We start from the raw sequence: 22,972 nt of genomic DNA, 5'->3' as shown, positions 1-22,972 counted from the left end.
CAGTAAAACCTTGTTAATCATGACCATCCAGCATCTCAATAGGAATTCATTCTTCAATTGAAGGTCTCTCCCTTGCTAAGGAGGCAAGGACCTGCCTGGATCTCAGAGCTGAATGGGCAGGGCTTACTTGGGATATGGTGTCACCATGCTCCTCTAATGGATTTACTGAAAAGACCCAGTTATTAGAAGTCTTGGAGTTTATATGGCATTGAGATAATAGATGTGGTAAATAGTGAGACTGTAGAATGGTGGTGTAATGGGCAGTGTGCTGTTGGAGCACAAGGATATGAATTCCCATTGGAGGTCATGGGAAAGTTTGCATTTGGGGTGAATCTTGAGCAGAAAGTAGAATTTTTATAGGTGGAGGAGTGGAAAGGGGGGCATTCCTGCTGGCAGGACAGCATGAGCCAAGATATGAAGCTTAAAATACTACACTGTAGGGAATTGTGAGCAATTGGCATGTTAGGCTGGATGCCGCATGAGGAGGATGGTGTGTAGGTGTACTGGGAAACTCAAACTCAGTGGCAATAAACTCAACTTGCTTGATTGAGATTTCTATTTTCATTTTTGCTTTTTATTATGAAAAATTTTAAACGTAAAAGAGGAGGGGATGACACTCTATACAAAAATTAACTCAAAATGGATCAAAGACCTAAACATTAGCTCTAAGACCATAAAACTGTTAGAAGAAAATGTAGGGAAATGTCTTATAAATCTTATACTAGGGGGCGATTTCCTAGACTTTACACCCAAAGCAAGAGCATTGAAGAAAGAAAGAAAGAAATGGCAACTCCTCAAAAATAAACACTCTTGAACATTGTTCTAGTTTGTTAGCTGCCGGAATGCAATATACCAGGAATGGAATGGCTTTTAAAAGGGGGAATTTAATGAGTTGCTAGTTAACAGTTTTAAGGTCGAGAAAATGTCCCAATTACAACAAATCTATAGAAATGTCCAATCTAAGGCATCCAGGGAAAGATACCTTGGTTCAAGAAGGCCGATGAAGTTCAGGGTCTCTCTCTCAAGTGAGAAGGCACATGGCGAACACAGTTACAATTTCTCTCTCAGCTGGAAGGGCACATGGCAAGCAAGGCATCATCTGCTAGCTTTCTCTCCTGGCTTCCTGTTTCATGAAGCTCCCGGGAGGCATTTTCCTTCTTCATCTCCAAAGGTCGTTGGCTTGTGGACTCTGCTTCATAGTGCTGTAGCATTCTCTGCTCTCTTTGAATCGCTCATTCTCCAAAATATTTCCTCTTTTATAGGACTCCAATAAACCAATCAAGACCCACCCAAATGGGTGGAGACATGTCGTCCCTTAATCCAATTTAACAACCATTCTTGACTAAATCACATCATCTAGGGAGATGATCTGATTACAGTTTCAAACATACAGTATTGAATAGAGATTATTCTACCTTTACAAAATGATATTTTGATTGAAATGTGGCTTTTCTAGGGGGCATAATTCCTTTCAAACCAGCACACACATCAAAAAATTTTGTCAAGAAAGTAAAAAGACAGCCTACACAATGGGAAACAATATTTGGAAATGATATCTCAGATAAAGGTCTAGTATCCAGAATTTGTAGAGAGATTGTTCAACTCAACAACAAAAAGACAGCTGACTCAATTACAAAATGGGCAAAAGACTTGAACAAACACTTCTCAGAAGAGGACACACAAATGACCAAAAGGCACATGAAGAGATGCTCAACTTCCCTGGCTATGAATAAAACAGAAATATGACAAATGCTGGAGAGGATGTGGAGAAAGAGGGACACATATCCACTGTTGGTGGGAATGACAAATGGTACAACCACTGTGGAAGGCAATTTGGCGGTTCCTCAAAAAGCTAAATATAGAATTGCCATATGACCCGGCAATACCATTGCTAGGTATCTACTCAAAGGACATAAGGGCAAAAACACAAACAGACATTTGCACACCAATGTTTGTAGCAGGATTATTACAATTGTAAAGATATGGAAACAGCCAAAATGTCCATCAATAGACGAGTGGCTAAACAAACTACGGTATGTAATTACGATGGAGTATTATGCAGCCGTAAGACAGAATAAAGTTATGAAGTATGTAACAACATGGATAGACCTTAAGGGCATTATGCTGAGTGAGATTAGTCATAAACAAAAGGACAAATACTGTATGGTCTCACTGATATGAAGTGACATTAGTGAATGAGCTTGGAGAATTTCATTGGTAACAGAAACCATCAGGAGGTAGAAATAGGGTAAGATATTGGGTAATTGGAGCTGAAGGGATGCAGATTGTGCAACAGGACTGGATGTAAAAACTAGAAATGGACAGCACAATACTACCTAACTGTAATACAATTATGTTAAAACACTGAATGAAGCTGAATGTGAGAATGTTAGAGGGAGGAGGGCTGGGGGCACAAATGAAATCAGAAAGAAAGACAAACGTTAAAGACTGAGATGGTGTAATCTAGGAATGCCTAGAGTGTATAATGATAGTGACTAAATGTACAAATTAAAAAAATGTTTTTGTATGAGGAAGAACAAAGGAATGTCATTATGCAGGATGCTGAAAATAGATGGTAATATTTTAAAATTTTACCTTATGTGTGAGACTAAAGCAAAACATGTTTATTTGGGGGCAGGCCACGGTGGCTAAGCAGGCAAAAATGCTCACCTGCCATGCCAGAGGACCTGGGTTCGATTCCCATGCCTGCCCATATTAAAAAAAAAAAAAAAAAGGAAAAACAAAATCTATCTCTTTAAAAAAATATGTTAAAATAAATTTAGTTTGAAATGCTAGTGGTAAATGAAAGTGAGGGGTAAGGGGTATGGTATGTATAATCTTTTTTTCTCTGTTATTGTTTTATTTCTTTTTCTGTTGTCTTTTTATTTCTTTTTCTAAATCGATGCAAATGTTCTAAGAAATGATGAATATGCAACTATGTGATGATATTAAGAATTACTGATTGTATATGTAGAATGGAATGATATCTTAATGTTTTGTTTGTTAATTTTTTTAATTAATAAAAAAAGTTTTAAAAAAAGTAAAAAAAACCATGTTTATTTGGTACAAAATTTATATTTTGACTAGTGCATTTCTAATATAACTTATGTAGACAGCTTAATTGAACACCATAAGTACATGAAACCCTGAGTAGGACATGAGATTTTGTTGGTTTGTCCAGAGTGATGCTCTGATAAATCCCAGAGGGATTTGAACAGTGAATAAAAAAGTATTTGCAAAGTTTCCTTCAGAGAATGATGAGAACAGGGGAAAATTCAGCTTCCCCAAGTTGAATTCTTGATATTCTCACAAGCAGTGTGGACAATCAAAGCTGTAGGCTGAGCCCCCAATATTGCGGTTTGTTCATATGAAACTTAACCCCACAAAGGATAGGTCAAGCCTACTTAAAATTAGGCCCAAGAGTCACCTGCAAGAGAACCTCTTTTGTTGCTCAGATGTGGCCTCTCTCTCTGGCCAACCCAACAAGCACACTCACCACCCTCCCCCTGTCTACATGGGACATGACTCCCAGGGGTGTGGACCTTCCTGGCAACATGGGACAGAAATCCTGGAATGAGCTGAGACTCAGCATCAAGGGATTGAGAAAACGTTCTCAACCAAAAGGGGGAAGAGTGAAATGAGACAAAGGGTCAATGGCTGAGAGATTCGAAACAGAGTCAAGAGGTTATTCTAATGCATTAAACAGATATCATCTTGTTAGTCAAGATGTAGTGGAGAGGCTGGAGGGAACTGCCTGAAAATGTAGAGCTGTGTTCCAGTAGCCATGTTTCTTGAAGATGATTGTATAATGATATAGCTTTCACAAGGTGACTGTGTGTTTGTGAAAATCTTGTGTCTGATGCTCCTTTTATTTACCTTATCAACAGATGAGTAAAACATATGGAATAAAGATGAATAATAGGGGAACAAATGTTAAAATAAATTTAGAGTGAAATGCTGGTGATCAGTGAGGGAGAGTGGTGGGGGATAATGGTATGTATGAATTTTTTTCTGTTTTCTTTTTCTTTTTCTGAATAGATGCAAATGTTCCAAGAAATGATCATGATGATGAATATACGACTATGTGATGACATTGTGAATTACTGATTATATATGTAGAGCAGAATGATCAAAAGTTACGAATGTTTGCATTTGGTGCTTTTTGGTATTTAAGAAAAAATAAAATAAAACAAATGGATAAAAAGTAAATAAATAATGGGGGGATAAGGGATAAAATAAACTGGATAGATTGAAATACTAGTGGTCAATGAGAGGAAGGGGTAAGGAGTATGGGCTGTATGAGTTTTTTCTTTTTTCTTTTTATTTCTTTTTCTGGAGTGGTGCAAATGTTCTAAAAATGATCATGGTGATGAATACACAACTATGTGATGATATTGTAAGCCATTGCATTATTACATCAAGTATGGACTGTAAATATGTAAAGATTACTCAGTAAAAATGTTTAAAAAAAAAGTGGAGGGGATAGTAAAATGAACTTCCAGATACCCATCAGATAGGTGTAATGATTCTTGTTTGGCCATATCTGCTTCGTCTGTGTGTGTGTGTGTGTGTGTGTGTGTGTGTGTGTGTGTGTTTCTGAAGTAAAGTAAATTCCAGACATGATATTTCACCCCCAAATAGTTTGTTATATAGGTCCAGCAAAAGATATTTTTCATTATAACTTTGTCTCTCCTAATGAAACATTATAACATTGTCTCTCCTAATGAAATTCACAATAATTCCCAATGTTTTCTTAAGCATTAGTCACATTTCTCAATTGCCCCAAAAATGTAGTAATTTTTTAGTAATTTTTCTTAATCAAGAGCAGGGGTTTGACAAACTTTCTGTGAGGGCCCAGATGCTAGTTTAGGTTTCGTAGGTCATGTGGTATCTATTGCAACCACTCAACTCTTCTGTTGTAGTGCAAAAGAAGCCCTAGATGACACACAAATGAGTGGGTGAGTCCTGTTTCAGTACAGTTTTGTTTTACAAATTTGTTGTAGTAAAATCTTCCAACCCCTAGCTTCACCCCAGGACCATAGTTTGCTGACCCGTGAGCTAGAGGAGTGCACTGTGGTTTTCTGTAACCCCGATCAGTGATGTCCCTTGACCAGTTTCCTGTAGAATCCTTGCAGTCTGGATATCTATTTAGTTGCTTTTTGTATAGTATGGATTAACTTCCTCCTCTATCCCCATGTGTCCTTTAAAGTGCACTTTAGATCTAAAAGCTTAATTAGGTTCGGGTTCGCTATTTTTGACAAGTCTACTTACGAAGTGGTTTGAATTTTCTTAAATATAAATTTATCCAGCTTTAAAAGACCTCAAAGCCTCATCTGGAAGGCTCAGTATTCCTAAGATAGGCTTTGCCTGATGACTGAGTTTATACTTTTTTTCTTTCTCATCTTACTTTCCTTATTTGTAAGAGAAGGTATAACCATTAGTTCTCAGATTTTGAGAACTTTGAACCCCTCTGCTATGTCACTGGAAACTTTTCTCTCCTAAAAGCATTCCTTGAAAGCTAGAGGTTAAAACAGGATTGTATAGCACAATGAACCTTGTGGTGGACGATGTTGATGATTGACAGTACAAATGTAAATAGGTCCTTTCATGAGCTGTACAAATGTACAACACCTGTTCAACGAGTTAATAATAGAGTGGTATATGGGAGAAAAGTGATTATTGCAAACTATGGACTATAGTTAACAGTAATGTCTTAATATTCTTTCATCAACAGTAACAAATTTCCCACACCAATGCTAGGAGTCAGTTACGGAGGTGGGGGGCAGGGGGTATGGGTGTTTTGAGTTTTCTTTTTTTATGTCTATTTGTAATTTTTCTTTTGGAGTAATGAAAATGTTCTAAAATTGAACGTAATGATGATTGCATGACTGTGATGATAGTATGAGGCATTGATTGTATACTTTGGATGGATTATATGATATGTGAATATATCATAATAGAATTTGCATTAAAAAAAAAAAAAGCATTTCTTGCCCCTCTGGATTGTGGACTGCAGTTTTTCATTCAGTTGAAATACTTTCCTTCCCTGAGCCCATGCTCAAGGACTGAGGCCACCTTCTAAAGGGTTTGGGTGATTTATGTTTGGTTTTAAACCTCACTTCTCTTAAATACTTAACTTTCTCCATTCAATCTCCTCCTCCTCTCATGCCCCAGCAGGACTGAGAACTGGAGGTTTGGCCCACATGGGCTTGCTGTCCACTTTGTGAGGTGGGAGTACTGATCTGTATATCCCATGAAAGAATTCTGAAGACAAAAGCTTGCAAGGCTCTTGGACTCCCTGGGTGCTGGATTCCAGAGGTACAAATCTTTGAAGAAACAAGCTGACTGGTGAGAACTGCTTTTATTCTGTTCTAGAATATCTATTGCTCCTGAATTGTAGAGCATCAGAGGAAGTACATTAACAAATAGTGCCATGTGGAAGCCTTAAGAGAGTATGGGGGAAAAAATCCATCATTGTCCCATTCATTCAAATTCAGCAACTATTTCTGAAGCTTGTGCTATATGATGATATAGTGTTAACAAACATACAGAGTCTTGAACTTATTTTTCTTCCTTGAGGGGAGAGACATTAGTGTAATGCTTAAGGGCACCATAAAAGTACCAGTTCAGTCAGTGAGTGCAGCAGCTTAGCCTTGGTTGCCGACAGCGAACACTGCAGTAACTTGGTCCAATTCAGTTCTCACTGAGTTAAGCCAAACTCCACAGGTTGAGGGCATTCTACAAGATTCCCCTTCAGCCAGCAGTCGCAAGTTCAGCTGATCAGCTGCTGCAAACTTGGGGGTTCCCTTCAGGTACAGTTCTTTACTGGACCAACTAACAGAACTCACCGAAAGCCCTATACTTACTATTATAGCTTTATTATAGTAAAAGAATACAGATAAGCCAAAAGAGGATGCTTGGGGCAAGGTCTGGGAGGGTCTCAAAGACGAGCTTCTCTGTCTTCATGTGGAGTCAATGCATTGCCCTCTTGGTACAGAGATGTATCTTAGCCATTGTGGAAGCTCATTGAGTTATGTGCAGCCTCATTACTAGACGTGATTTATAGAATCAGTGTCTGTGTGGCTGAACTCAAACTGCAGCCCCTCTCCCCTCCCAGAGGTAGGGGAGGTGAGCTGATACAATGGTGTGGTTCAAAGTTCTAGGCCCCCCCCCCCCCGCCCCATCCCCAGTCCCATGGTCGGTCTTTCTGGTGCAGCATCCTCCATCCTAGGACTCCAGGTGTGGCTGGCCCCACCCTGCAGCCATCAGGTGCGCTCCTGTTTGCACCATGCAGAACAGAAGATGTTCCTGTCACAGGCAGCAACAGAGATTGTTTCCCCCAGAAACTGGGGACAGACACCAGCCAAATTTTTTATTATGCCACAGGCAGCAACTCTTATGTCAGACTGTCGGGCTTCAAATCCTGGCTCAGCTACTTACTAGACGGGTGATTTTTAATTTTCTAATTCAAAAAGTGGGGATAATAGCAGTGTCTACCTTACTGGATTGTGAAGATAAATTAAGACAACCTACTAAAAGTACTTTGCATAGCACTTGACATTTAATAAACGCTCAATAAATGTAACCTTAAAAAAACAAAATAGGGCAGGCAACGGTGGCTCAGTGGCAGAGTTCTTACCTGCCATACCGGAGACTGGGTTTGATTCATGGTGCCTGCTCATGCAAAAAATATATATATAATAATTGTAGAATGGAATTATCAAAATAGGAATGTTTGCACTTATTTGTATTAAAAAATAAAATAAAAATAAAAAATATATATAATAATAATTGCAATCAAACAAAGTGTAAGATGGAGAGTTACAGGTGCTAAATGAATGAATAAATGGGGATAATAACCTAATTTGGGCTGGTTATGCAGAATTTGGAGTTTATGATAAGCTGCCTAGAGGCTGGGCTGTTTTAGTGTTTGCTGTAGGTTGAGGTGCCAAAGCTTCAAATTCCTCTAGTGTTCTTGTTTGTTTATCTCCCCTCTTGGCTTTAGACTTCCCTAAGTACTCCTTCTGTAAGTCTGTGTCTTGAAGCTCTTTTACCTGTAATCCACTATTAGTATACTGGAGCCCTGTTGGTGTGGGGAAGTGGGGATATTCTATAATCCCATTATAAGTCTCTAACTTTAGTCATGAACTTCCCTGGGCTATGACCTTCACAAATATTTCTCCATTGGTATAGCCTTTTCTCCCCTCATCCCTATTCCCTTCTCTGGCTAAAGCATTCCCAATCTATAACCTTGATGTGCTGCCCTCTATGACTATGCTACCCCCTCTTCAGTGAGACAGAAAAAGCATGGAATCCCATGCTTCCTGCTGGAATAAGGTTCTGGCAAGTCTTTTCCCCTGGAGAGCAGGCCTTTGTTACGGAGGATGCTCTAAGCACATTTCACAATGGTTTGTCCTTACCTCCTCCTGCCAGAGCCAGGAGGATATCTTTCTGGGCTCTTCATGTGAGAATCTGGTGGGGTTTTTGGAGGTAAAGTCCATGAAAGTATGGAGCCCCCAAACCTGAGCCCCCAAATACTGAGGTCACTCTTGTTTTAATCCACACTTAACCCTACCAGTTTCCTAAAATTACCATCTAAGTGTTCCTGACAGCGTATGGCTTCTGCCAGAGGTGAGAAGATCTTGACTGTATCTTTATTTGCCTGTTTCTCCAGATTTCAGGTTGTTGGTTTGCCCTGCAACCTCAGTTCTCTAATGGGTCCGAGAAAAATCTTTGAATTTCAGTTCATTCAGTTTTTTCTTTTTGTAAGTATGGGAGTGATAACTCCCAAGTTTTTCCATGCTGGAGTTGAAACTGGAAGTCTTTTTCTGTTGTTGTTGTTTTTAAATATACTTAATTAAAAAAAATTAATTTGAGTAACGTATATATATAATCTAGAATTTTCCCCTTAACCGTATTCAGATATGTAATTCAGTAGTGTTAATTACATTCACAATGTTGGCTACTATCACCACCATCCACTGCAACTTTTTCATCACCCCCATCAGAAATTCTATGCCAACTAAGCTTTAATACCCCTTTCCATAGCCCTCCCCAACCCCTGGTAACATGTATTCTGGTTTCTGACTATGAATTTGCTATTCTAAATGCTTCATATCAGTGAGATCAAACAATATTTGTCTTTTTATGTTTGGCATATCTCTCCCAATGTGAGGTCATCCATGTTGTCACATGCATCAAATCTCATTCCTTTTCATGATGGCATAATATTCCATTGTATGTATATACCGGATTTTGTTTATCCATTCATCTGTTGATGGACACTTGGACTACTTCTGTCTTTTGGCAATTATGAATAATGCCACTATGAATGTCAGCGTATGAATATCTGATTCCCTGCTTTCAATTCTTTTGGGTATAAAAGTGCATAACAGTGGGATTGCCAGGTCATAATGTATAGAAGCTTTATTGATTTTTTTTTTTTTTTTTTGCATGGGCACGTACCAGGAAATGAACCCAGGTCTCCGGCATGGCAGACGAGAACTCTGCTTGCTGATCCACCGTGTTCCACCCTCTACTGATTTTTGTATATTGGTCTTTGCTGAATTTGTTTATTTGCTCTAGTAGCTTTGTTGTAAATTTTCCAGGACTTTCCATATATAGAGTCATGTTATCTGCAAAAAGGGAAGGTTTTACTTTTCTTTCATTCCAATTTGGATGTCTGTTATTTTTGTTGCTAATTGCTTTGGCTAGAACTTCCAGTACAATATTGAATAACAGTGGTGACAGTGGGTATCCTTGTCTTCTTACTGATTTTAAAGGGAAATTTTTCAGTCTTTCACTATTAAGTATGAAATTAGCAGTGGGTTTTTCATATGTGCACTGTTTCAGTTTACCAAGGCTGCTGAAATACAGATACCATAACATGGGTTGGCTTTTAACAATGGGGATTTGTTAGTTTACAAGCTTACAATTCTGAAGTCATGAAATCTCCAAATCAAGGCACTAACAGGCAATCTGTTGGCAATCCTGCACTCCCCTGTCACATGGCAAGGCACATGGTGGCATCTGCTGGTCCTTCTTGCCAAGATTCCACTGCTTTCAGCTTCTGGCTACTCCATCCATGGCTTTCTTTCTGGGCTTTGTGTCTTTCTCTCTGTGTTCTGTGTGTTTCCTTCTCTCTCTCTCTGTATCGCATCCTCTTAAAAAGCATTCTAATAAGAGGATTAAGACCCATTTGGGTATGTCTTAACTGAAATAACCTAATCAAAAGTTTCCACCCACAATAAGTTTACACCCACAGGAATGGATTAGCTTTAAGAACATCTTTTTCTTGGGTACCTACAGCTTCAAGCCATCAAATGCCCTTTCTCATGTTAAGGACGTTTCTTTTATTCCTAGTTTTCTAATTGTATTAAGAAGGAATGCTGGATTTTGTCAAATACCTTTTCACCATCAATCGAGATGATTCTGCAGTTTTTTTCTTTCATTCTTACTAATGTGGTGTATGATATTAATTGATTTTCTTATGCTGAACTACCCTTGTATGCTTGGGATAAATCCCATTTGATCATTTGTATAATTCTTTTGATGTTTTATTGGATTTGCTTTGCTAGTATTTTGTTGAGGATTTTTGCATCTATATTAAAAGAGATATTGGACTGTAATTTTCTTTTCTTTGATATCTTTAACTGGCTTTGGTATTCGGGAGATGCTGGTCTCATAGAATGATTTGGGGAGTGTTCCTCTTTAATTTTCTCTCAAAGTTTAAGTAGGATTTAGTGTTAATTATTCTTGGAATGATTAGTAGAATTCACCAATGAAGCCTCTGGTCTTGGGTTTTTCTTTGTTGGAAGGTTGTTATTACTGATTCAGTCTCAATTGAGATTTTCTATTGCTTCTTGAGTTAGTATAAGTAGTTTGTGTGTTTCTAGGAATTTGTCCATTTCATCTGGTTCATCTAATTTGTTGATGTACAGATATTTATTTCCTTCCTTCTGTTTTCTTTTGGTTTAGTGTGGTCTTTCTTATCCTTCAGTTTTGAGGCTTGTCTCTCATTCAAGATCTTTCTTCTTTCTAATATAAGCATTTAGAGCTACAAATTTCCCTCTCAGTACTGCCTTTGCTGCATCCCACAATTTTTGATATGTTGTGTTTTCATTTTCATTTGCTTAAAGATATTTCCTAATATATCTTGTGATTTCTTCCTTGACCCATTCGTTGTTTAAGATTGAGTTAGTTTCCACTTATTTGTGAATTTCAAGTTCTCCCCACGTTAGTGATTTCTAGCTTCATTCCATTGTGGTTAGAAAAAATACATTGTATGAGTTCAATACTTTAAAATTTATTCAGAACTGTTTGTGACCTAACATGGCTTAGCCTGGAGAATGCGCCATGTGTAGTAGAAAAGAACGTGTATTGTGCTGCTGTTGGGTGATGTGCTCTATATATGTCTTTTAGGTCTTGTTAGTTTATAGTATCATTTGAGTCTTCTGTTTCCTTGCTGATCTTCTGTCTAGATGTTCAATGCATTATTGAAAGTGCTGTATTGAAATATCCTAATACTAAGTGGGTCTATTTCTCCCTTCATATCTGTCAACATTTGCATCAAATGTTTGGGGCTCTGCCTGTAGGTGCATATATATTAATAATTGTCCTGTCTCCAGAGAGGAGTTCGAGGCACGGAAGTCAACTTACCTACAGGCAAGAAGGTGAGAAACCATCAAAGAGCTACAAGCAGTTTAAAATGTCCTTAAGAGCCAAGTCCAGGTGTTAGCTGAGAGGGTGAGGGGGTAGCAGAAGATGACAGGGCCAGATCAGGAAGGCCTCACAACGGCCAGAATCAGGAGCTTGGGCTTCATCCTGAGAGAAATGGAGAGTCATGGGAAGGAGTTCAGGAGAGGGAGTGGCTTTTTAAAGAGATTACTCTGTTCCTAACGTGGGAGATGAATCGAAAAGGACAAGTAGGTCTGAATCTGGGAAGTTAAGGGTAGAAGCTGCTGCCTAATATAGGCAAGAAATGATAAGGTCTGAACCAGGGAAGTGGTGATGGGGACTGGGAGATGGAAGTGAGAGAGGGTATGAGGGCTTGCTCCGGTATTCCCCATCTCACTAAGTGGCATAGGGTGGGGAAGCCAAAACCCTAGACTCTGTCCTTTAACCCTAACACTCCCTCACTCCACTCCTCAGCCATCCATCACCAGTCATTTCTGTTTTAACTACTAAATACCTTTGAATCTGTCATTTCTACTTTAACTCCTAAATCCCTTTGAATCCATCTACTTCTTGCCATCTCCACTGCTTTTTACTCTTTTCTAGGTTATTATCAGTTTCCCCCTGGGCTTTTATAATAGATGATCCATCCTAAATTTGTTTCTGTCTTCTCTTCCACCACTATTCCCTACCCTTTTCCTCATTATAGCTAGTGATCTTTTTTTATTTTGGCGGGGGGTGGGGATGAAGGGGTATCATTTTTAAAAAATATTTTTTATTGACAAAACTTCATGCATATACAGTTCATACGTGGTGTACAATCAGTGGCTTACAATATCATCACATAAATGTGTATTCATCACCATGATCATTAGTAGAACATTTGCATCACTCCAGGAAAAGAAATAAAAAGAAAAAGCTCATATATCCCATACCCCTTACCTCTCCTTCTCACTGACCACTAGTATTTCAACCTACCTAATTTTTTACCCCGTATTCCCCTTATCATTCATTTATTTTTTAATCTATATTTTTTACTCATCTGTTCATACCCTGGATAAAAGGAGCATCAGACACAAGGTTTTCCTAATCACACAGTCACATTGTAAAAGCTTTATCATTATACAATCATCTTCAAGAATCAAGACTACTGGAATACAGCTCAACAGTTTCATGTACTTCCCTCTAGCCACTCCAATACATTGTAAATTAAAAAGGAATATCTATATAATGGATAAGAATAACCTCCAGGGTAACCTCTTGACTGTTTGAAATCTCTCAGCCACTGAAACTCTATTTTGTCTTATTTCTGTCTTTCCCCTTTTGGTCAAGAAGACTTTCTTAATACATGATTGCAGGTGCCAGTTTATCCCGGGAGCTCTGTCCCACGTTACCAGGGAGATTTACATCCCTGGGAGTCATGTCCCACATAGTAGGGAGGGCTCTTGATTTCAGTTCACCAAGATTTTATATTATAGTTAGTCCATATGAGTGACGCATGGTAATATTTGTCTTTTTTTCCTAACATTTCATTCAACATACTATCCTTAATGTTCATGCACTTAGTGGCATGCCTCACAACTTCATTCCTTCTTGCGGCCGCTCAATAGTCCATTGTATGTATACACCATAGGTTCCCCTTCCATTCCTCAATCGTTATACCTGTAGGCCACCTCCATACATTGTGAATCATAAACACTGTTGCCATAAGCACCAGTGTGAAAAATGTCCATTCATGTCCCCACTCTCAGTTCCTCCAGGTATATACTGAATAACAGGGTTGCAGGATCATATGGCAACCCCACCCCTAGCCTCTGGTGGAACCACCGCACTGGCCTCCAAGGGACTGTACCTCTCAGTTTCCCCATAGACAGTGAATAGGTACATCCCTTTCTCCACATTTTCTCTAACACTTGTTTCTCTCTGTTCATTTTTATTAACACATTTACAAAAAATAACATTCAATCACTGAGATAATTAAATAATTTTGGAAGCACAGCTTTTGGCTTTCTGCTTACATATAAGTGACAGTTATGGGCTATTGGCACACACAAAAAATCCACATTCATAAAACCCTTGCTACAGGGTGGGCCACGGTGGCTCAGTGGCAGCATTCTCACCTGCCATGCCGGAGACCCGGGTTCGATTCCTGGTGCCTGCCTATGCAAAAAAAAAAAAACAAAATAACTCTTACTACTAAATATCAAACAAAAGTTAAAACCATAGGCACTAGTTTCTCTCTGTTCATTTTTAAGCAGTTTTATTTGCATATCATACAATCCAACCTAAGTAAATAGACATGCCTTTGCCATCATAATCTAAATGAAGACATTTCTTTTTCTTCCACAAAGAATCTGTACCCTTCCCCCATGCCCCCTGCCTGTTGACATTTTGTTTTGGCATCATGCCTGTATTATATTCAGTGGAAGCATATTACTATGTTACTGTTGACTATAGACCCTAGCTTGTATAACTTCAACTCTCAAAGTTCACTCATTATTTAGTTCATATTAGTGAGGTAATATAGTATTTGTCCTTTTGTTTCTGGCTAATTTCACTCAACATAATGTCCTCAAGGTTCACACATGTTGTTACATGCTTCTTGACTTTATTCTGTGTTATAGCTGTGTAATATTCTATTGTATGTATATACCATGGCTTGTTTAGGCACTCATTCAATGATCGATGGTTGGGCTGTTTCTCAAATATCTTGGCAATCTTAAATTATGCTGCTATAAACATTGGTGTGCAAATGTCCATTTTTGTCCTTGCCCTCAGGTCCTCTGACTATATGCCTAGTAATGGGATTGGTGGATCATATGGCAATTCTATATTTAGCTTCCTGAGGAACCACCAAACCGTCTTCCAGAGCAGTTGTACCATTTTACATTCCCACCGACAGTGGATGTTTGCCTTTTTCTCCACATCCTTTCCAGCACTTGTTGTTTTCTGTTTTGTTGTTTTTCATAATGGATATTCTAGTGGGAGCCTGGTGATATCTCATTGTGGTTTTGATTTGCATTTCCCTCACAGTCAGTGAAGTTGAGCATCTTTTCATGTGCCTTTTAACCATTTGTATTTCCTCTCCTGAGAAGTGTCTGCTCATGCCTTTTGCCCATTTTTTAATTTAGTTGTTTATCTTTTTGTTGTTGAGTTGAAGAATTTCTTTATATATTCTGGATACTAAATCCTTATGTGATATGTGGTTTCCAACTACTGTCTCCCATTGTGTAAGCTGCCTTATTACTTTTCTGACAAAGTTCCTTGTTACACAAAAGTGTTTAATTTTGAAGAGATCCCATTTATCTATTTCTTTTTTCAGTGTCCATGCTTTGGGTCTATGAAACTGCCTCTTATTACAAGATTTATAAGATATTTTCCTACATTTTCTTCTAAAAGTTTTATGGTTGTAGCTCTAATGTTTAGGTTTTTTATCCATTTTGAGTTAATTTTTGTATAGGGTGTGAGATATGGATCCTCTTTCATTCATTTGCATATGGTTATCCAGTTCTCCAAGCACCATTTATTGAAGAGGGTGCTCTGTCCCTTGTAGGTTGGCTTGACCACCTTATCAAAGATCACTTGTCCGTAGATGAGAGTGTATTTCTGAACACTCAGTTCTATTCTATTGGTCAGTATATCTGTCTTTATGCCAGGACCATGCTCTTTTGACCAGCATAGCTTTGTAATATACTTTAAAGTCAGATAGTGTGAGCCCTCCCGCTTCATTTTTCTTTCTCAAGATATTTTTTTTCTTGAAATATCTTGAGATATCTTTCTCAAGATATTTTTAGCTATTTGGGGCACCTTGCCTTTCCAAGTAAATTTGGTTATTAGTTTTTCTACTTCTGCAAAGTAAGTTTTGGGGATTTGAATAGGTATTGCATTGATTGTATAAATCAATTTAGGTAACCACCAAGGTTACCCAAATAGACATCTTAACTCTATTTAATCCATGATTAAGTAAATATCCATAAAATAAATATCCATGAACATGGTATGACCTTCCATTTATTTAGGTGTCCCTGATTTCTTTTAGCACTTTCTTGTAGTTTTCTGTATATTGGTCTTTTGTATCCTCAGTTAAATTTATTCCTAAATATTTGATTCTTTTGGTTGCTATTGTGAATGGATTTTTTTTTTTCTTGAGTTCCCCTTCAGATTACTTATCGCTAGAATATAGAAACACTACTGATTTCGGGGTGTTAATCTTGTATCCTACTACTCTACTGTACTCATTTATTAGCTCTAGTAGCCTTGCTGTAGATTTTTTTTTGGATTTTCAACATATAGTATGATGTCATCTGCAAACAGTGAGAGTTTTACTTCTTCCTTTTACAATTTGGTTGCCTTTTATTTCTTTTTCTTGTCTGATTGCTCTGGCTAAAACTTCCAGCACAGTGTTGAATAACAATGGTGATAGTGGGCATCCTTGTCTTGTTCCTGATCTTAGAGGGAAAGCTTTCAGTCTTTCCCCATCGAGGATGATGTTAGCTGTGGGTTTTTCATATATTCCCTTTATCATGTTGAGGAAGTTCCTTTCTATTCCTATCCTTTGAAGTGTTTTTATCAAGAAAGGATGTTGAATTTTGTCAAATGCCTTTTCTGCATCAATCGAGATAATCATGTGGTTTTTCTGCTTTGATTTGTTGATATGGTGTATTAAATTAATTGATTTTCTTGTGCTGAATCAGCCGTGTGTACCTGGAATAAATCCCACTTGGTCATGGTGTATAATTCTTTTAATGTGCTGCTGGAATTGACATGCAGCACATTAAAAGAATTGCAAAATAAAATGACAATATTTTGTTGAGGATTTTTGTACCTCTATAAGAGATTAGTCTCTAATTTTCTTTTCTTATAATATCTGACTTCGGTATTAGGGTGATGTTGGCTTCATAGAATGAGTTAGCTTTTCCTTCTCTTCAATTTTTTGAAGAGTTTGAGCAGGATTGGCACTAATTCTTTCTTGAATGCTTTAGAATTCAAATGTGAAGCCATCTGGTCTTGGACTTTCCTTTTGGTGGACCATCTTGATGACTGATTCAATAGCTTTACTTGTGATTGGTTGATTGAGGTCATCTATTTCTTCTTGAGTCAATTTGTTTGTTCATGCTTTTCTAAGAAGTTGTCCAGTTCATCTACATTGTCCAATTTATTAGCATATAGTTGCTCATACTATTCTTTGTTTCCTCAGGGTTGGTAGTTATGTCCCCTCTTCCATTTCTGATTTTGTTTATTTGTATCCTCCCCACCCCCCCTCTTTTTTTTTTTTTTGACAGCCTAGCTAAGGGTCCATTGATTTTCTCAAGGAACGATCTGGTTTTGTTGATTTTCTGGCTTGTTTTCATATTCTCAATTTCATTTATTTCTGCTCTAATCTTTGTAATTTCTTTCCTTTTTTCTTTTTGCTTTGGGGTTAGTTTGCTGTTCTTTCTCTAGTTCTTCCAAGTGAACTGTTAATTCTTGATTTTTCTCTTCTTTTTTAATATAGACATTTAAGGCAATAAAATGCCCTCTCAGCTGCCTTTGCTGCATCCTATAAATTTTGATATGTTGTGTTTTCATTTTCATTTGCTGTGAGATATTACTGATAGCTCTTGTAATTTCTTCCTTGACCCACTGGTTCAGGACTCCATATATTTGTGAATTTTCTGACCCTCTGCCTGTTATTGATTTCCAACTTCATTCCATTATGATCCAAGAAAGTGATTTGTATAATTTCAATCTTTTAAAATTTATTGAGACTTGCTTTTTGACCCAGCATATGGTCTATCCTTGAGAATAATCCATGATCACTTCAGAAAAATGTGTATCCTGCTGTTGTGGGGTGTAATATTCTGTAAATATCCTTTAAGCCTACTTCATTTATTGTATTATTCAAAATATCTGTTACCTTATTGATTCTCTGTGTTGATGTTTCCATTGATGAGTTCCGGGAATTGAGGTCTCTAACTATTATGGTAGAGGTATCTACTTCTTCCTTCAGTGTTGTCAGTGTTTGCCTCACCTATTGTGGAGCTCTCTTGCTCAGTGCATAAATATTTATGATCATTATAACTTCTTTTTTAATTATTCCTTTTGTTAAGACATAGTATCTATTCTAGTTTGCTAGCTGCCAGAATGTGATATACCAGAAATGGAACAGCTTTTAAAAGAGGGAATTTATTAAGTTGCTAGTTTACAGTTCTAAGGCCATGAAAATGTTCCAATTAAAGCAAGTTTATAAAAATGTCCAAATTAAGGCACCAGCAAGAGGTTGCCTTCACTCAAGAAAGAGGCCAGTGACATTCAGAGTTTCTCTCTCAGCTGGAAAGGCACATGGTGAATATGGCAACCTCTGCTAGCTTTCTCTCCAGGCTTCTTGTTTCATGGGCCTCATCTAGGGGCGTTGTCCTTCTTCATCTCCAAAGATTGCTGACTGGTGGACTCTGCAGTTCTCATGGTCTGTCGCAGCTATAAAGGGGACTCTTTTCAAAATGTTTCCTTTTAAAGGATTCCAGTCAAGACCCACCCAGAATGGGTGGAGTCACATCTCCCCCTAATCAAAAGTTAATACCCACAATTGGGTGAATCACATCTCTATGGGAACAATCAAAAAGCTCCAAGTCAGCAAAATTGAATGAGGATTAAAGGACATAACTTTTCTGGGGTTTATCACAAATTCAAACTGGCACAGTATCCTTCATCTCTATTAATTGTTTTACATTTGAAGTCTAACTTGCCAGATATTAGTATAGCTACCTCTGTTCTTTTCTGGTTATTGTTTGCATGAAATAAATTTTTCCCAAACTTTCACTTTCAACTGATTTTTGTCCTTGGGTCTAAAGTTAGTCTCCTGTAGACAGCATATAGATGGGTCTTGTTTTTAAAAAATCCATTCTGCCAGTATATGTCTTTTGATTAGGGAGTAATCCATTAGCATTTACTGTTATTACTGCAAAGGCAGTACTTTTTGTCTTTTGGATATGTCATAGCCATTTTTTTTTCTGTTTTTTCTTTTACTGATAGCCTTCATTTCTACACTTTTTCTTCAGACCTCTCTCTCCTGTCTTTTCCTGTTTGCCTGTAGTGCTCCCTTTAGTATTTATTTTAGAGCCAGCCTCCTAGTCACAAATTCTCTTAATGACTGTCTGGAAATATTTTAATCTCCTCCCCACCCCCTCATTTTGAAGGACAGTTTTGCTGGGTATAGAATTCTTGGTTGGCAGTTTTTCTGTTTAAGAATCTTAAATATATCATACCATTGCCTTCTCACTTCCATAGTTTCTACTGAGAAATCCACACATAGTCTTTTTGAACTTCCCTTGTATATGATGGATTGCTATTTTCTTTCTGGTTCCCAAATTCTCTCTTTGTCTTTGACATTTGACAATCTGATTAGTAAGTGACTTGAATTATGTATTTGGATCTATTCTGTTTAGGCTATGCTGAATTTCTTGGATCTGTAATTTTATGTCTTTCATAATAGATGGGAAAATTTCAGTGACTATTTCCTCCATTAGTTTTTCTGGTCCTTTTCCTTTCTCTTCTCTTTTTGGGAAGTCCACAACACATATTTGTTCACTTCATGTAGTTGTTCAGTTCTCTGAGGCAGTGCTCATTTTTTTCCATTATTTTCCCTATATTTCTTTTGTGTGTCAGATTCCAGATACCCAGTCCTCTGGTTCATTAATCCTTTCCTCTGCCTCTTCAAATCTGTTCTTGTAGGTTTCCATAGTTTTTTTCATCTCTCTATTGTGCCTTTCATTCCCATAAGTTCTGCAATTTGTTTTTTCAAACTTTCGAGTTCTTATATATGTTTGCCCTATGTCTTCTTTATATCCTCCCTCAACTTGTTGATTTGATTTTTGATGAGATTTTCATGTCTGTTGAATATTCTTAGTTAATTGTCTCAACTCCTGTATTTCACTTGAAATGTTGGTTTGTTCCTTTGACTGGGCCATAGCTTCAATTTTCCTAGTATGACTTGTTATTTTTTGCTGATGTCTAGGGGTATGATTTACTTAGTTGGTTTATTCTGGAGGTTGTTTCACTCTTTTACCTAGGATTTTCTTGCCTGATAGCTTTGCTCTCTATCTGTTCTTTGACATTCAGTTCAACTTTTTCTAGACCTCTAGCATAGATCCTGTTGAACTGATCAGAATTTTTCAGTTCTTGTTTTTCTGTTTCTTGCCCTGCCTATATGGAGCCTTCTTTCTTTTGAGGAGAGTTATCAGGTATTATAGACTTCACTGAGATTTTCCCATTCCAGACAGGCCCACATGGGTCTCAGGAGAAGAGAGTAGTCAGTATCAATTTTCCCTGAGGGTGAGACCCAGCAGATTGTGAGGCTTTCCTATGAAGTCTCTAGACTGTGCTTTTCCTGTTCTGCCTGGCATGTGGCACTTGTCTGCCAGTGGCTTCTCACCAATGTAAAGTGGTGTGGTACCTTTAATTTCAGCGGACTCTCCCTACCGGGGGTATGGGTTGAAATAGAGGCTGTAGTAGTAGGTGGGCTTTGATTCCTTCTGTTTTCCAGCCCTTGGGGCCTGAATTCCTTGAAGGAGGGATTCCATTTCAGCTGTACCCCTCCTCTTTTCATGGGAAAGGTATGTCCTTTAGAGAGGCAACTCCTTTAAGCTAATTACTTTGTCTATCAGTCATGCCTTAGTTCTGCCCTTGCCTAGGGCAGTGCTGGAGTCTGAAAGTACTTGTAGTTCTATCTAATGAGCTGTTAAGAGATTAAAAAACAAAAAAGACAAAAAGCCTTTTTCGAGCTGGACACCCAGTCCTTTGGTCCGCCAATCAAGAGCTTGAGTTGGTACATGGCTCTGATATCTCAGGCTCTGTGTACCCCTTTTTGTTGGGGTCCAGACGTTTTCTAATATTTTGTGCTTCTAACTCAAAAAGCCTCTGGTTTTATTTTGCTTTTTTTTCCTGTCAGTCCCACCCCCATCTCTGCTGGGGCAAAAATTCCTAGTTCCTTTAGTGCTTATTCCAGGTTTATCTGTGCTGGGGCCTTTTTTCAGTAGTCAGAATTTGTTCATTAATTCTGCAGTTGGACCTTAGTTGAGCTAAACCCTTGCTGCTAGTAAAATCTGTTTCCTTACCCCTCAGGGAACCTGCCTGCTTTTGCCTATGGGAGAGAGGTGCTGGCTTCTGTGGCTTGGGGGTCTTACGTTTCTGTGTAGAATCTCAGCTGTTCCACCTGGTCCAGACTGGTGTACGCTGTGTGTTCAGTCACTGATGTTTCCCCAGCAGTTGTTCTGTACCTTTCCTGGCTATTTACTAGCTGCTCTGGAGGATGAACCTCACTATGCCACTGTCTTCTAGTTGTACTCTTAAGAAAAAGCAAAAAGTATTCTCACCTGCCCTTCCAGAGATTGGGTTTGATTTGCAGAGCCTGCCCATGCAAAAAAGAAAAAAGAAAAAAAAAAAGCAAAAGTGGAGAAATCCAGTAAGAGCATACAGTCTGCAGGGCCAAAGCCTCATGTAGTGGGCTCTCTGCCCAGCCCTGTGTCCTTTCATGGATCCTGCTGGGACCTCATGTGGTAGAAGGATATCATGGGGTGGCCCTCCAGGCTTTCACTCAGAGTAAGCCAGCCCCTTGTGTCCCATGTCTGAGCCCTGACATCAGAGGCTCTTTTCTCATGAGTGGGCAGCTAGAGCCCTGACTGGTGTCCTGAGCCTCTCCAGGCTTTTGCATCATCACCCGGCAGCTGGGGGCAGTGTAGATGACTTGTGAAAGCCCCACTGCCTTAACCCGAGGTAGAGTGAACTGGGAGGTCTATGAAAAAGGCAGTATGAAGAAAAAACTAGATCCGAATAATTGTAATCCAGCAGAAGTTCCTGGTTGAAGAAAATAGGGGGCCAGGATGGTGTGGTGGTGAAGTTCAAGTGTCAGTGTGGCCAGTTTATGGTGCCCAGTTGTTTGGTCAAGCAAGCACTGGCCTGATTGTTACTGTTTGAGGATATTTTGTGGACTTTATTTAAGTCAGTAAGTTAATTGCATCTATGGTTGATTAAATCTACAATCAATGGAGGAGATTTCCTTCAACAATGAGAGAAGTCTCATCCAATCAGTTGAAGGCTTTAAAAAGAGAAGCTTTGATTTCAGCACTGAAAAGAGAGAACTGTCATCTCCACTTCAGCCAGCCGTCTTCTCCTGGGAAATTCATAGAAAACCTTCATTGGCATTCCCAGTTTGCAACCTGCTCTACAGAACTTGGACTTGCCTGTCCCCATTGTCATGTGAGACAAATCTTATACTATTTACAGATGCCTTCTGTTGCTCTGTTTCTCTTGAGAACCCTGACTAATACAGATGATTAGTGTTCATATGAAAGTGGCCATCAAGGAGGAAGAGGGTATTGTGTTATTTCATGAAGTCCTACAATTGCTAACCTAGAAAAATATTGTTCAAGATAATCAGGGTGCTTTATGAAATACTGAAGATAGGGCATGTTGGACAAGATTCTGAAACTGAATTGGGCCAACAGATGAAATAATTTCTTTTGTCAGGAGAAAATGAGAGCCTACTCACTTGAGGATATCTTGCCTGTCAGATCTACAGGGTGGAGATTCCACAGCTTCCCACAGCAATCCTTCTGTCATTTAGTAAAGCCAACTATTATAACACACTGAACATCAAGTCCAAGTTACCTCTGCTATCCTGACTTCATACAGGAAGAGTTACCTAGTAATTATCTCAGGTCACCTCTCAGCCTAATGGCTCAGTTACGATAAAGGTTTTAGCCTACAGTTTTCTGCCTGCCAGATTGAAAGTTCTTTGAAGGCAGGTAATGTTAGGGGCTCAAGCCAATAGAGTATGTAGCCTTCAGTAAAGAATGTTATAGTTTGCAGTGACAGCTATGACCAGAAATAACTTACTATGAAGTATTTGATCCAGTTTACGTGCATTGAGATAAAGGTCTTTGGAGGAAAATCAATTGAAGTTTCTCTTTGTGAGCTCTTTAAGGAGCTCATTGGGAATCAGGTTGCAGAGTCATTTATCTCTTTACCTTAGGAGATCCAATGCTCAGGCTTAGCTGCTTAGCCTACTTATTGAGAATAACAGATGCCATTTATGAGCTCCAACTTTGTGCTAAATGCTTATGTTCATCCTTGCAGCAGCCCTGCAGGGGCTTGTCAACCCATTTCCCTGGTGAGAACACTGAGGCTCAGTGAAATTAGGTAGCCAGCCAAGAGCTTAGAGCTTGGGCTTGAACTGCAGAGCCAGACTCCAAATCCAAACCACCCAAGCTCCAAAATGCTTCCTCATTCCCTTGTGCTGTGATTTCCATCTTGGTTCACAGGG

The 22,972-nt window shown here is 38.6% G+C and overlaps 1 protein-coding gene across 2 annotated transcripts in view; it reads left to right on the top strand.

Annotated features, from left to right (window-relative positions):
- GGACT (gamma-glutamylamine cyclotransferase) overlaps positions 1-22,972 on the top strand; it is a 128,067-nt gene that overhangs the window by 4,108 nt on the left and 100,987 nt on the right. For both annotated transcript variants that reach the window (XM_077158597.1, XM_077158598.1), the window contains exon 2: positions 6,178-6,348. The gene's annotated coding sequence lies outside the window, so the exon portion shown is untranslated. The remainder of the gene's footprint in view (positions 1-6,177; positions 6,349-22,972) is intronic.

This window comes from Tamandua tetradactyla, chromosome 4 (assembly GCF_023851605.1).
Source record: "Tamandua tetradactyla isolate mTamTet1 chromosome 4, mTamTet1.pri, whole genome shotgun sequence".
Taxonomy (NCBI): domain Eukaryota; kingdom Metazoa; phylum Chordata; class Mammalia; order Pilosa; family Myrmecophagidae; genus Tamandua; species Tamandua tetradactyla.
Note: the sequence above shows the minus strand (reverse complement) of the source record. Positions and strands in the feature narration are given on the sequence as shown.